At 32.8% G+C, this 9,598-nt stretch overlaps 1 long non-coding RNA gene across 1 annotated transcript; it reads right to left on the reverse strand.

Moving 5' to 3' along the window:
* Positions 1-5,267: 5,267 nt before the first annotated feature.
* On the reverse strand, positions 5,268-7,109 carry LOC148763707 (uncharacterized). Its single transcript, XR_016025192.1, has 3 exons — positions 7,012-7,109; positions 6,280-6,363; positions 5,268-5,444 (listed from the first exon to the last, which is right to left on the reverse strand). It is a non-coding gene; the product is annotated as an uncharacterized LOC148763707 (long non-coding RNA).
* Positions 7,110-9,598: the final 2,489 nt, after the last annotated feature.

A 9,598-nucleotide genomic window follows, 5' to 3' on the forward strand; every position in this document is an offset into this window, starting at 1 on the left:
TTTTCCTCACCTAAGGATATCCCAGGAAGAACTCATCTCTACAAGTTCTTCAGGGAAATCTCGTCATTGGGATTCTCGCCCCATTAACAAGAAGAATGTGGCATGCTATGACAATATAAGATGATAATGCCTATATGATCGTGTTTATTGATTTAGTTAGTTAAAATTCATGTGATAATGTGTTTAATAGTTTAGAATGATTTATTGCCTTGTTTACATATTTATTATTATTTTTGTTGTTATTATTATTATTATTTATATATATTTTTTTAACAAAAGTTATTTGAATTAATGGGTATTGAAGCATAAAGTTCGAATTTATCCCGACGCTTCGGTGAAAATCTGTCTCGAACTACACACCTAAGTAACCTACCCGAAAGAGGCAACTCTTTGCCCCTTTTTAGGTGAAATTTTATCATCGAATCACTTAAAATAACTATTTTTATTTTTATTTTTTATACTAATTATATTTACATCATGTATTTTTTATTTATCATATAATTAATTTATTCTTATTAGATATATTTTCTCTTCTATTTATTTATTTCCTTCCTATGTGCTTATATGTTTTATTATTATTATCTTACTTGATCTATTTTTTATGACTCATAATATTTCAAAGTTCTCTCTTGTGCTTATAACACATATGTGTAAATATATTAATAAAATGGAAACTATTGCATAATTTCTACACAAAGGGAAAAATCATAAACATGCAAATCAAAAAATGCCAAGCCCAAGAATAAGTCCAATCAACATTTAAGGAAAAGGTCCATTACCTAACGGGCCAAAACAAGTCCAAAGACCTTTGGTTTGATGGGCTCCAACCAAATGCCCACAAATTGATTTTTCCAAGTAAGCTACAAGCTTACTCAAGCTCCAAGGGGGCAGCACCAGTCTGCTCCACTTCTAGGTGCCTAAGCCTCGTGAAACGCACTGTATGGTGCAATGAAGGTAAGTTTGCTCTTGCTGCACCGCTTGGGAGAAAAGAAAAAGCCCTCTCCAGCCAATGTGACGCCGTTTGGAAGTTCTCCTTCTAATTATATAAACTGATTTTTTTTTTAACTTTTCTTCTTCCTCTTTCCCTTCTAAAACCAACCCCCCTTTCTCTAAAAAGCTTCCACTTTTCTGCTTCTTTTCCGGCTCTCTCTCACCATAGTTTTAGGTTCCAAACTCTGCTCATTCTCCCACTCTCCCTTTTTACCGATCTCTTTCTCTCTTTTGCACCGGTAGCAAAAAAAAACCTATCCTTTCTCTCCTTTCAACTACCCCAAAAAGCCTCCCCCTTTTTGCCTACTGCAGACCCATTTTTAAGAGCTGGATTGTCCAAAAGTTTCAACAATCCAGCGATGAAATCATGCTCTTCTGAGCATAATTTCACAAGGCTCGGGTATAAATGGTGTTAATTACAGGAGGTAAATATTCCCCAAAATCTGGCTACTTTTCAAGGACTTAAGTACTCTGTAATGACGTACCGGAGAGGGGGGCTGAGTGCACGCTCAGTCTTCTCCCTTTTTTTTTACGATTTATGATTTATTATTGTTTTATTTTTATTTTTGATTGATTTTGAATGGGTGTTTACACTAACTCCATCATCTTCTTATCTTCTTCTTCTTCCATTAAGATTAGGTTTGGCAAAATTATGCAACTTCAACAACAATAAGATAATCAAAAGGTTTGAAGGTAATTTTTACTTGTTGGCTCTAGTGATATTGTTAGCTTTATTAGCTTTAAAATGATTATAGTTATAATGACAAAAATGATCAAAATTTTCTCAATGATCCTTGAACTTGTTTGATTAATCCTAGAATTTGTTTGAATGATATTTGAACTTGTTTAAATGATTTTTGAAGTTATTTGAATGAGTTTTTGAACTTGTTTAAATAGTTTTTAAATGTGTTTAAATAAGTTTTAAAGTACCTTAATGCTTCCATATGAAAAGTTTCAAAATTGCTTGGATGAGTTTTGATTTTATTTGAATAAGTTTTGAACTTGTTTAAGTGAGTTTTGAGCTAAGTTATTCATGTTAAAAGCCCCCATGTATTTACTTTTGAAATGTCTTAGTATTTTGCATCAAAACAAGTTCAAAAGGAAGCATTTTTGTTATGATTTAAGCTGCAAGGATCGACCCTTAAACCTTGAAAGGTCGATCCCCACCTTCATAGAAAGTGCAAAATTTTTTTCTACACTATCAGGATCGACACCCTACCATTAAGAATCGACCCCTAAGCTCCAAAAATAGCCGTTAGACACTAAATTCAAAAGACAAATGGCTAGTTTTTTCACAAAATCATCTTTAATGGCTCCAAAGCTTCTCTAACTATAAAAAAGACCTATTAGGAACTTTTTTTAGGTTAGAAGAGTGGAAAAAAACATCATTTGATCAAATATCAAATCTCATGAAAATAAAAGAGGAAAAAGAAAGAGAAACGAAGCTAAAGCAAGCTATTCACATTTTTTCACTTAGTTTTTAAGCTATCCTTGTGCTACAAATTCTTTGTACTTTCACTCATATCATTTGTACACATCTTTGTATTATTCATACACCTCCGACCTTGTACTTACTTAGCAAAACCCACCTTCTAAAGGTACACTCACTTTAATCTTGTAAGAGAGAAAAGGTTATACCTTAGCCTCCAAAAGGTAATGTTGAAAGGTTGTGCCATATCTTTGAAAAGGAATAGAGGTTCTAACTTAGCCTTGAAAAGTTATAGAGGTTGTTCTTGATCCTTAAAAGGCATCTATGGTTGTGTTTGATCCTTGAAAGGCATTGTATTGAATTTATTTAATAGTGGATTTAAACTCCTCAACTTGTTAAGAGAGAAAACGTAGGCACCTATAGAAAGGGCCGAACCGTTATAAATTCTTTGTCTTTTCTCTTCATTTTTCACTCCTTGAATTTATGCATTTACATTAAAGATTTTATCAAATTTGTTCTTAACTTGTTTATTCTTTAATTTACTCTTCAAATTACTTTTGACATACTTTGATAAAAAAAAAATTTGTGAAAACCTTTTTTTGGCTTGACCTGATTGAAAATGTGTGAAAATTTTACACTAATTCATTTTGCCCTAAAAAGTTGAAAATTTATTTTCAATGTGTTTGTTCATTAATTTTCTTACTAAATTACTTTTGGCATGTTTTAAAGTGAAAACAAATTTGAGAAACTTGTTTTCAAGCTTACCTTCATTAAAAGTTTAATTTGTTGGAAAGAATTTTTATAAATCCAACTTACCCCCTTTCTTCGATATTTTCTCATTATTATTAAGTTAACATTTTTAACAATTGTTATCAGAGCTTAGACTCAATTTTGTAGGTTTAAAAGCCTTTAAGTAGTCCTTGTTAGCTCCAAGACATGGCCACAAACTCTATTATAACAAATTTTGGTGAAGGGCTATCACTTGTGGAGCTTTATCTATTTAATGGTGAGAAATACATTTATTGGAAGAATAGAATGAAGTTCTTTGTTCTATCCAATGATTATAAATTTTGGAGGATAATTATTGATGGTCCATACAAGTTAACCATGGAAGAAAGAGAGTGGAATACATGTCACGACCCGAAACACCCATCGGGCCAGTGAAAACTACCGCGACGTCCCGATAGGTACTCATTACTCGGAATGTCGATTGGAGCCCCGCAGGCTTAGCATCAGCTTTCGCATCTCCCCGGTGAGCGACAGTTATTAAATCTCGTATTTCAAGAAATCATAAGTCGTTTCTAAATCAAAACAATATAATATTTTTTTTCTAGCTCACAGGGGCATTTTCGTCATTTTTTTTCGAAAATACCAAAACTCGCCAAAAACATGGTGTGTGGGTGAAAAACACATGTTTCATAATTAAAAGTAAATTTAGATGTCTAAAATAATTATTTGAAATGAAATTATAATGGTTTGAATAAAATAATAATATTTAATAAAATATTCTATTTTCTAAATAAATAAATAAATATAATACTTATAGAGAAATCTGTAATTTAATTTTTGTAGTGTAAAAGCTAAATATATTCAAACGCACTTTAAAGCAGATAGCTGAAGTATAAAATTACTTTTACAATGATACGTGGGCCCCCAACTGACTAAGAAGATGTAGGGCTACGAACCCTTACTTTCTAGGATGCAACTCCGAGATTAATTCTCGTCTTAATCAACTATCAACAAATTGTCCTGAGCTTGAAAAATGGATAGGAAGAGGGGTGAGATTATGATTACATAATTCCAGTGAGTAAACAATTACAAATCAAAAGAATCTAAAGCCGAGTAGATGGAGACAATATAAAAACGTTATATCTCAATAATGTTCATAACACAAAATTCGTTTCAATCTATACCAAACAATTTCTTTTCATCAAAATTTCTAGGCTTATGAATTTCTTAAACTTGGCCTCTGCCAGAATCATTCTCGCAGGTACCTTCGTCAAGGTATCCCACTGAGACCACCAAGGCTGTTCAATGACCCATACCCATAAACATGTTTTCACATCTAACACACAGCCGTTCCTTGGCGTTAGCTGAGTCTCACTCTCACGTGGTGGCCCGAACATGAGGTGCACTCAAATCATACCTCAGGAGATACTTCACCCAACATCTCCCCCCGGAGGTAAGTATATAATTGGGTTACCGTGCCCCTCTCATAGGCAGTCCACGGAAACCCCCACCACTGTAGTGATTGTTTAATATACCACCAGACCCATAAAATTTCTAATAGCATAATATGGCGAATAAAATTTAATCTAGTCTATCGAGACCAATCCAAAACAGTTCATATATTTCATGCCAACCCCAAAAATTTAGCCATCATGCTACAATAGTGTCATAATGTCACGACGCGGTACTCCCCTCGAGCCCGTGACAACCGCCGCGGTGTCCCGATAGACACTTATTGCTCGGAATGTCAATCCGAAACCCCGCAAGGCTTTACTATCAGTTTCTCTGTTCCCTTGTGAGCAACCATTGTCAAATATCATGTTCTAAAATATTTTAAGCTGTTTCCAACTTTAAACAAATAAAATATTAATTTTTCATCTCACAAGGGTATTTTGGTTATTTTTCTCAAAAATTTTAAAACTGGCTAAAACGTAATATACAAGTACAAAACACACAATTCATATTCAAAATGAGTTTAAAAGTCTAAAATCTTCATTTAAAACGAAGTTATGGTTATTTGAATATAATAAGAAAATAAAAGAAATATTAAGTAAAATATTCTATTTTCTTATAAAACAATATTTATAGAGTTATACGTGAATAATTTTTATAACGTAAAAGTTAAATAAATTTATACATACTTAAATACAGTAAGCCAAAATATTTAATTTAATTTACAATAACAAGAGTGCCCCCGAATAAACAAAAGTAAAGAGGACTGTGAACCTACGGTTTGGAAAATGCAGATCCCACTGTAGTCCTCGATGAGATCAGCTATCTACAGTCTATACTGAACCTGAAATGGGTGGAAAGGAGGGTGGTGAGATTATAAAATCCCAATGAGTAAACAAACATCATCATAAACATCTAGAGTTGAGTACATGGAGACAATAAAGTAAATCATCATAAACTGGGTTATAGCATTAGAACACATTTTGTTCAAAACACGTAAAGAGGCTTATGAATCTCATAAAAATCTAGGCTTGTGCCATAAATCCATTCTCGGGGACACCTTGGCCGAGGCATCCTACCGAGACCGCCAAGGCTATTAAAATTCACATTTCACATAAATCATGTTTTTGTTTTGAAAACATAGCCGTTCCTTGGCGTTGGCTGAGTTCCCCCTCACGTGGTGGTTTAGCGTGAAGTGAACCCTAAACTTTACCCCAGGAGATACCCTACGCGCCTCTCCGTTCGAGGTAAGAATATAATGGGGTTTACCGTGCCCCTCTAAAAGGCTGGTCCACAGAAACCCCCTACTGCAGTGATTAATTAATATATAATCCACCATATAATAAAACTCAATAACATGATATGGCAATTTTGTAATTCGTAGTTTTTCAAGGTAACCAAATAATTTGCATTTCAATACAATTGCCAACTAGCCAATTATGCTCGATTTATCATAAGCCAGTTAATTTAAACAATCAAATTGCCACAATTAACAGTCTCCGTGTACTCTATTTTTCAAAATCACTATTAATTTCAAAACAATTTATAATTTAATTTCATTGAAACTCATTTATTCATAAAACATGAAAATTTATCTTTTTAAATTCCTTTTTCCATAGAATTCATGAAAGCATTTAAAAACCACCCTAGATAATTAAAATGACAGTAAGTTTACTCACAATGTCTAGAATGCAGACTTTCGAAGCACTCTGTCTACTAGTCCTCGGATGCAATTTCCTTGCCTTTATCGGAGGACTCACCACCTTGACACAATACAAAATCGAGAGTTTCACCAAGTTGGTACTAAATCAAAATTAAACTAATTTAGATTACCAATGCATGATATGGAATGCAAAAATGCACTGGTAACTATTTAAACCCGGTATTGGCCTAATTCTTCTTATCACCCGATTAAATTCCTAACGGGTCCGTTTAAACTCCAATTTAATTCTTTTCAGTTTCTATACCTCAATTGCACCCAAATTAACTTAATGTCCCTCAGTGTGGTGCAAATTATCAGTCCCAATAGTAAATTACGAAAATACCCCTAGTGGGTAAAAATTCGTATTTTTGCTCCGAAAATTCCCATTATTTTTCTAGGCTCATAATTCATCATTCCTTAACCAATTCTCCTAGAATAAAATCAAACTCATCCTCACTCACTACATGGTAAATTCAGCCATTAATGGTTGGGGGAGAAAATAAATTATTTTCTTGTTGTTTTGTTTCTAAATATGCTAAACTAACTAAAAACACTAACATAAATTAAAATCAAATAAATCCAACAACTTTCTCTCTCCTAACCCATTTTTTCATAATTGAATTCATCATGAAAACATGTAATTTAATCATGGAAAATAAAGAGAAATGCTTGGGAACAAGAAAACTCAAGCTTAATAGAAAAAACTCACCTTTTTCACTTAATTTCCTTGAAAATTCACACTTTTTCTTTGATTTTCTCTCTCTAGGGTTTTGTTTTTATTTTCTCTCTCTTCTTGCTGGTTTGGCCGGCCATGGGGTGGAAGATGGGCTGATTTTGTGCCTTTTAAAAAGGAAAATAATAAATTAATAAAGGCATGACACATGGCATCATGTCATTGGCCCGTTTTTAAAATTTTAAAAATTTAAACATTTTATCTCCACCACATGTTTAGTCAAGGGTCAAAGATGAAGACAAAGGAAGACCATGTGCTGGAAAAAATATCCTGGTGGTGGAAAATTACAATTTTGCCCCTGAGGTGGCAAAATTACCATTTTACCCCTATACTCCAAATTATATCGAAATTAAAATTTTTCACTTCTAAACCTCAAATCATACTTCAATAAGTCAAATTATACTCTAATAAGTCAAATGGGGTCAAAAAAATCTTTTCTAAAATTCCCATTTTGTCCCCAGGTGGCAAATGACCATTTTGCTCCTAGTTAGTGAAAATTCCGATTTGACTCCAAATTGATCCTCAAACTCCAAATTACCATTTTAAGTCATCCATGAACTGTGAAACTCTTAATCTCACCTTAAAATTCCTATTTGATCTAGTTCGAGGATTAAATAAACTTTGTTGTACCTCTAGGTACAATACCGACTTTTGTAAATTTTTCGGGACTCTCCTAGCATGCAATCATGCTATCATCACATGTATGTCATGAATAGTATTTTATAAGGTAGGGCTTTACACATAAGCCCCAATTTCAATAACATATAAAATCATAAATTTCAACACAGTCTCCACATACTCAATTTTCTCAAAACAATATTTGATTTCAAAACTAATATAAATCTCATTTTTATTAAAAAACATTTTAATTGGAAAACATAATATTTTATAATTTAAACTCACCATTCAATAAAAGCATCAAATAAGTATAATTACTCTAGATATTTAAGATGATAAGTTGTCCACTCACAATTCTAGGAGTAGAAATACTCCTATTTTCAGTCCGCTAGTACAGTCCTTTACCCGTATCCAATGGCTTACCACCTAGCCATAATCCATGACACATATTTCAATTAAATTATGTCTAACAGTCATAACCTATTTCAGGCTCGATGTATATGCATGATATGATATGCAACTTATCCGACTACCGCTTAAATGCGGTGCTGACATAATTCAGTCTATTACCCGATTAAATCGATATACGCGTCCGTTTAAACTCCAAATTAATTTTTTTCAGTTACTATACCTCAATTGCACCCAAATTGACTTAATGTCCCTCAGTGTGGTGCAAATTATCAGTCTCAATAGTAAATTACGAAAATACCCCTAGTGGGTAAAAATTCATATTTTTGCTCCGAAAATTTCCATTATTTTTCTAGGCTCATAATTCATCATTATTCATCATAATTCCTCAAATAAGTATCAGAATCAGTAGCCAATATTTTCCTAGAAAATTCGGCCAATAATGGTAATGGAGGAAAATGAATTCTTTTCTTGTTGTTTTGTTTCTAAATATGTTAAACTAACTTAAAACACTAACATAACTTAAAATCAAATTAATCTAACTTCATTCTCTCTCCATACCTATTTGGGCAGCCATGAATTCACCATGAAAACATGAAATCTAACCATGGAAAATGAGGAGAAATGCATGGGAAAGGTAGATCACAAGTCAAAATCAAGAAATTTTACCTTTTGTCACTTGTTTCCTTGAATTTTTACCAATTTTCCCTTGAATTTCTTTCCACCTAGGATTTTTTCTTCCTTTCCCCTTTGTTTTCTTGCTATGGGCGGCCATAATGAAGAGAAAATGGTGGTGTGGGCTAATTTTTATAGTTAAATAATATAATAATCTAAACTTGCCACATGTCACTACATTATTGGTCCATTTTTTAAATTCTTATCTTTTAAGCTTTAAATCTCCACCACACATTATTCAAGGGTCAAAAATGATGATGGGTGAAGACCTTGTGCTGGAAAAATGTTTTGGGGGTGCAAAATTACCATTTTGCCCCTATACTTAAAATTATACCGAAATTAAAAATTTTCACTTCTAAACCTCAAATCATACTCTAATAAGTCAAATGGGGCCAAAAAAATCTTTTCTAAAAATTTCCATTTTGTCTCCAAGTGACAAATGACCATTTTGCCCCTAGATAGTGAAAATTTCGGTTTGACTCCAAATTGATCCTCGAACTCCAAATCACTATTTTAAGTCATCACTAGACCATGAAACTCTTAATTTTACCTTAAAATTTCTATTTGAACTAGTTCGAGGCTTAATCGACTTAATGATACCATTAGGGGTAATATCGTTTTTCAATGATTTTCTCAAACTTCCTAAATATGTAACCATTCTATTGAGCATGTAAATGATGTCGTAATTCTTTTATAAAATAGGGTTTGACAATACTACCCCCCTTAAAATAAAATTTTGTCCTTAAAATTTCACTTATCAAGCTCAAAGAAAAGGTGGGGTATTATCTTTTTATTCGATGCTCGACTTCTCTTGTTATCTCCTCTATTGGGAATCTTAATTCACTAAAAATCATTCTTCATT

This window comes from Theobroma cacao, chromosome 3, assembly GCF_053813885.1.
Source record: "Theobroma cacao isolate CCN51 chromosome 3, ASM5381388v1, whole genome shotgun sequence".
Lineage (NCBI taxonomy): Eukaryota > Viridiplantae > Streptophyta > Magnoliopsida > Malvales > Malvaceae > Theobroma > Theobroma cacao.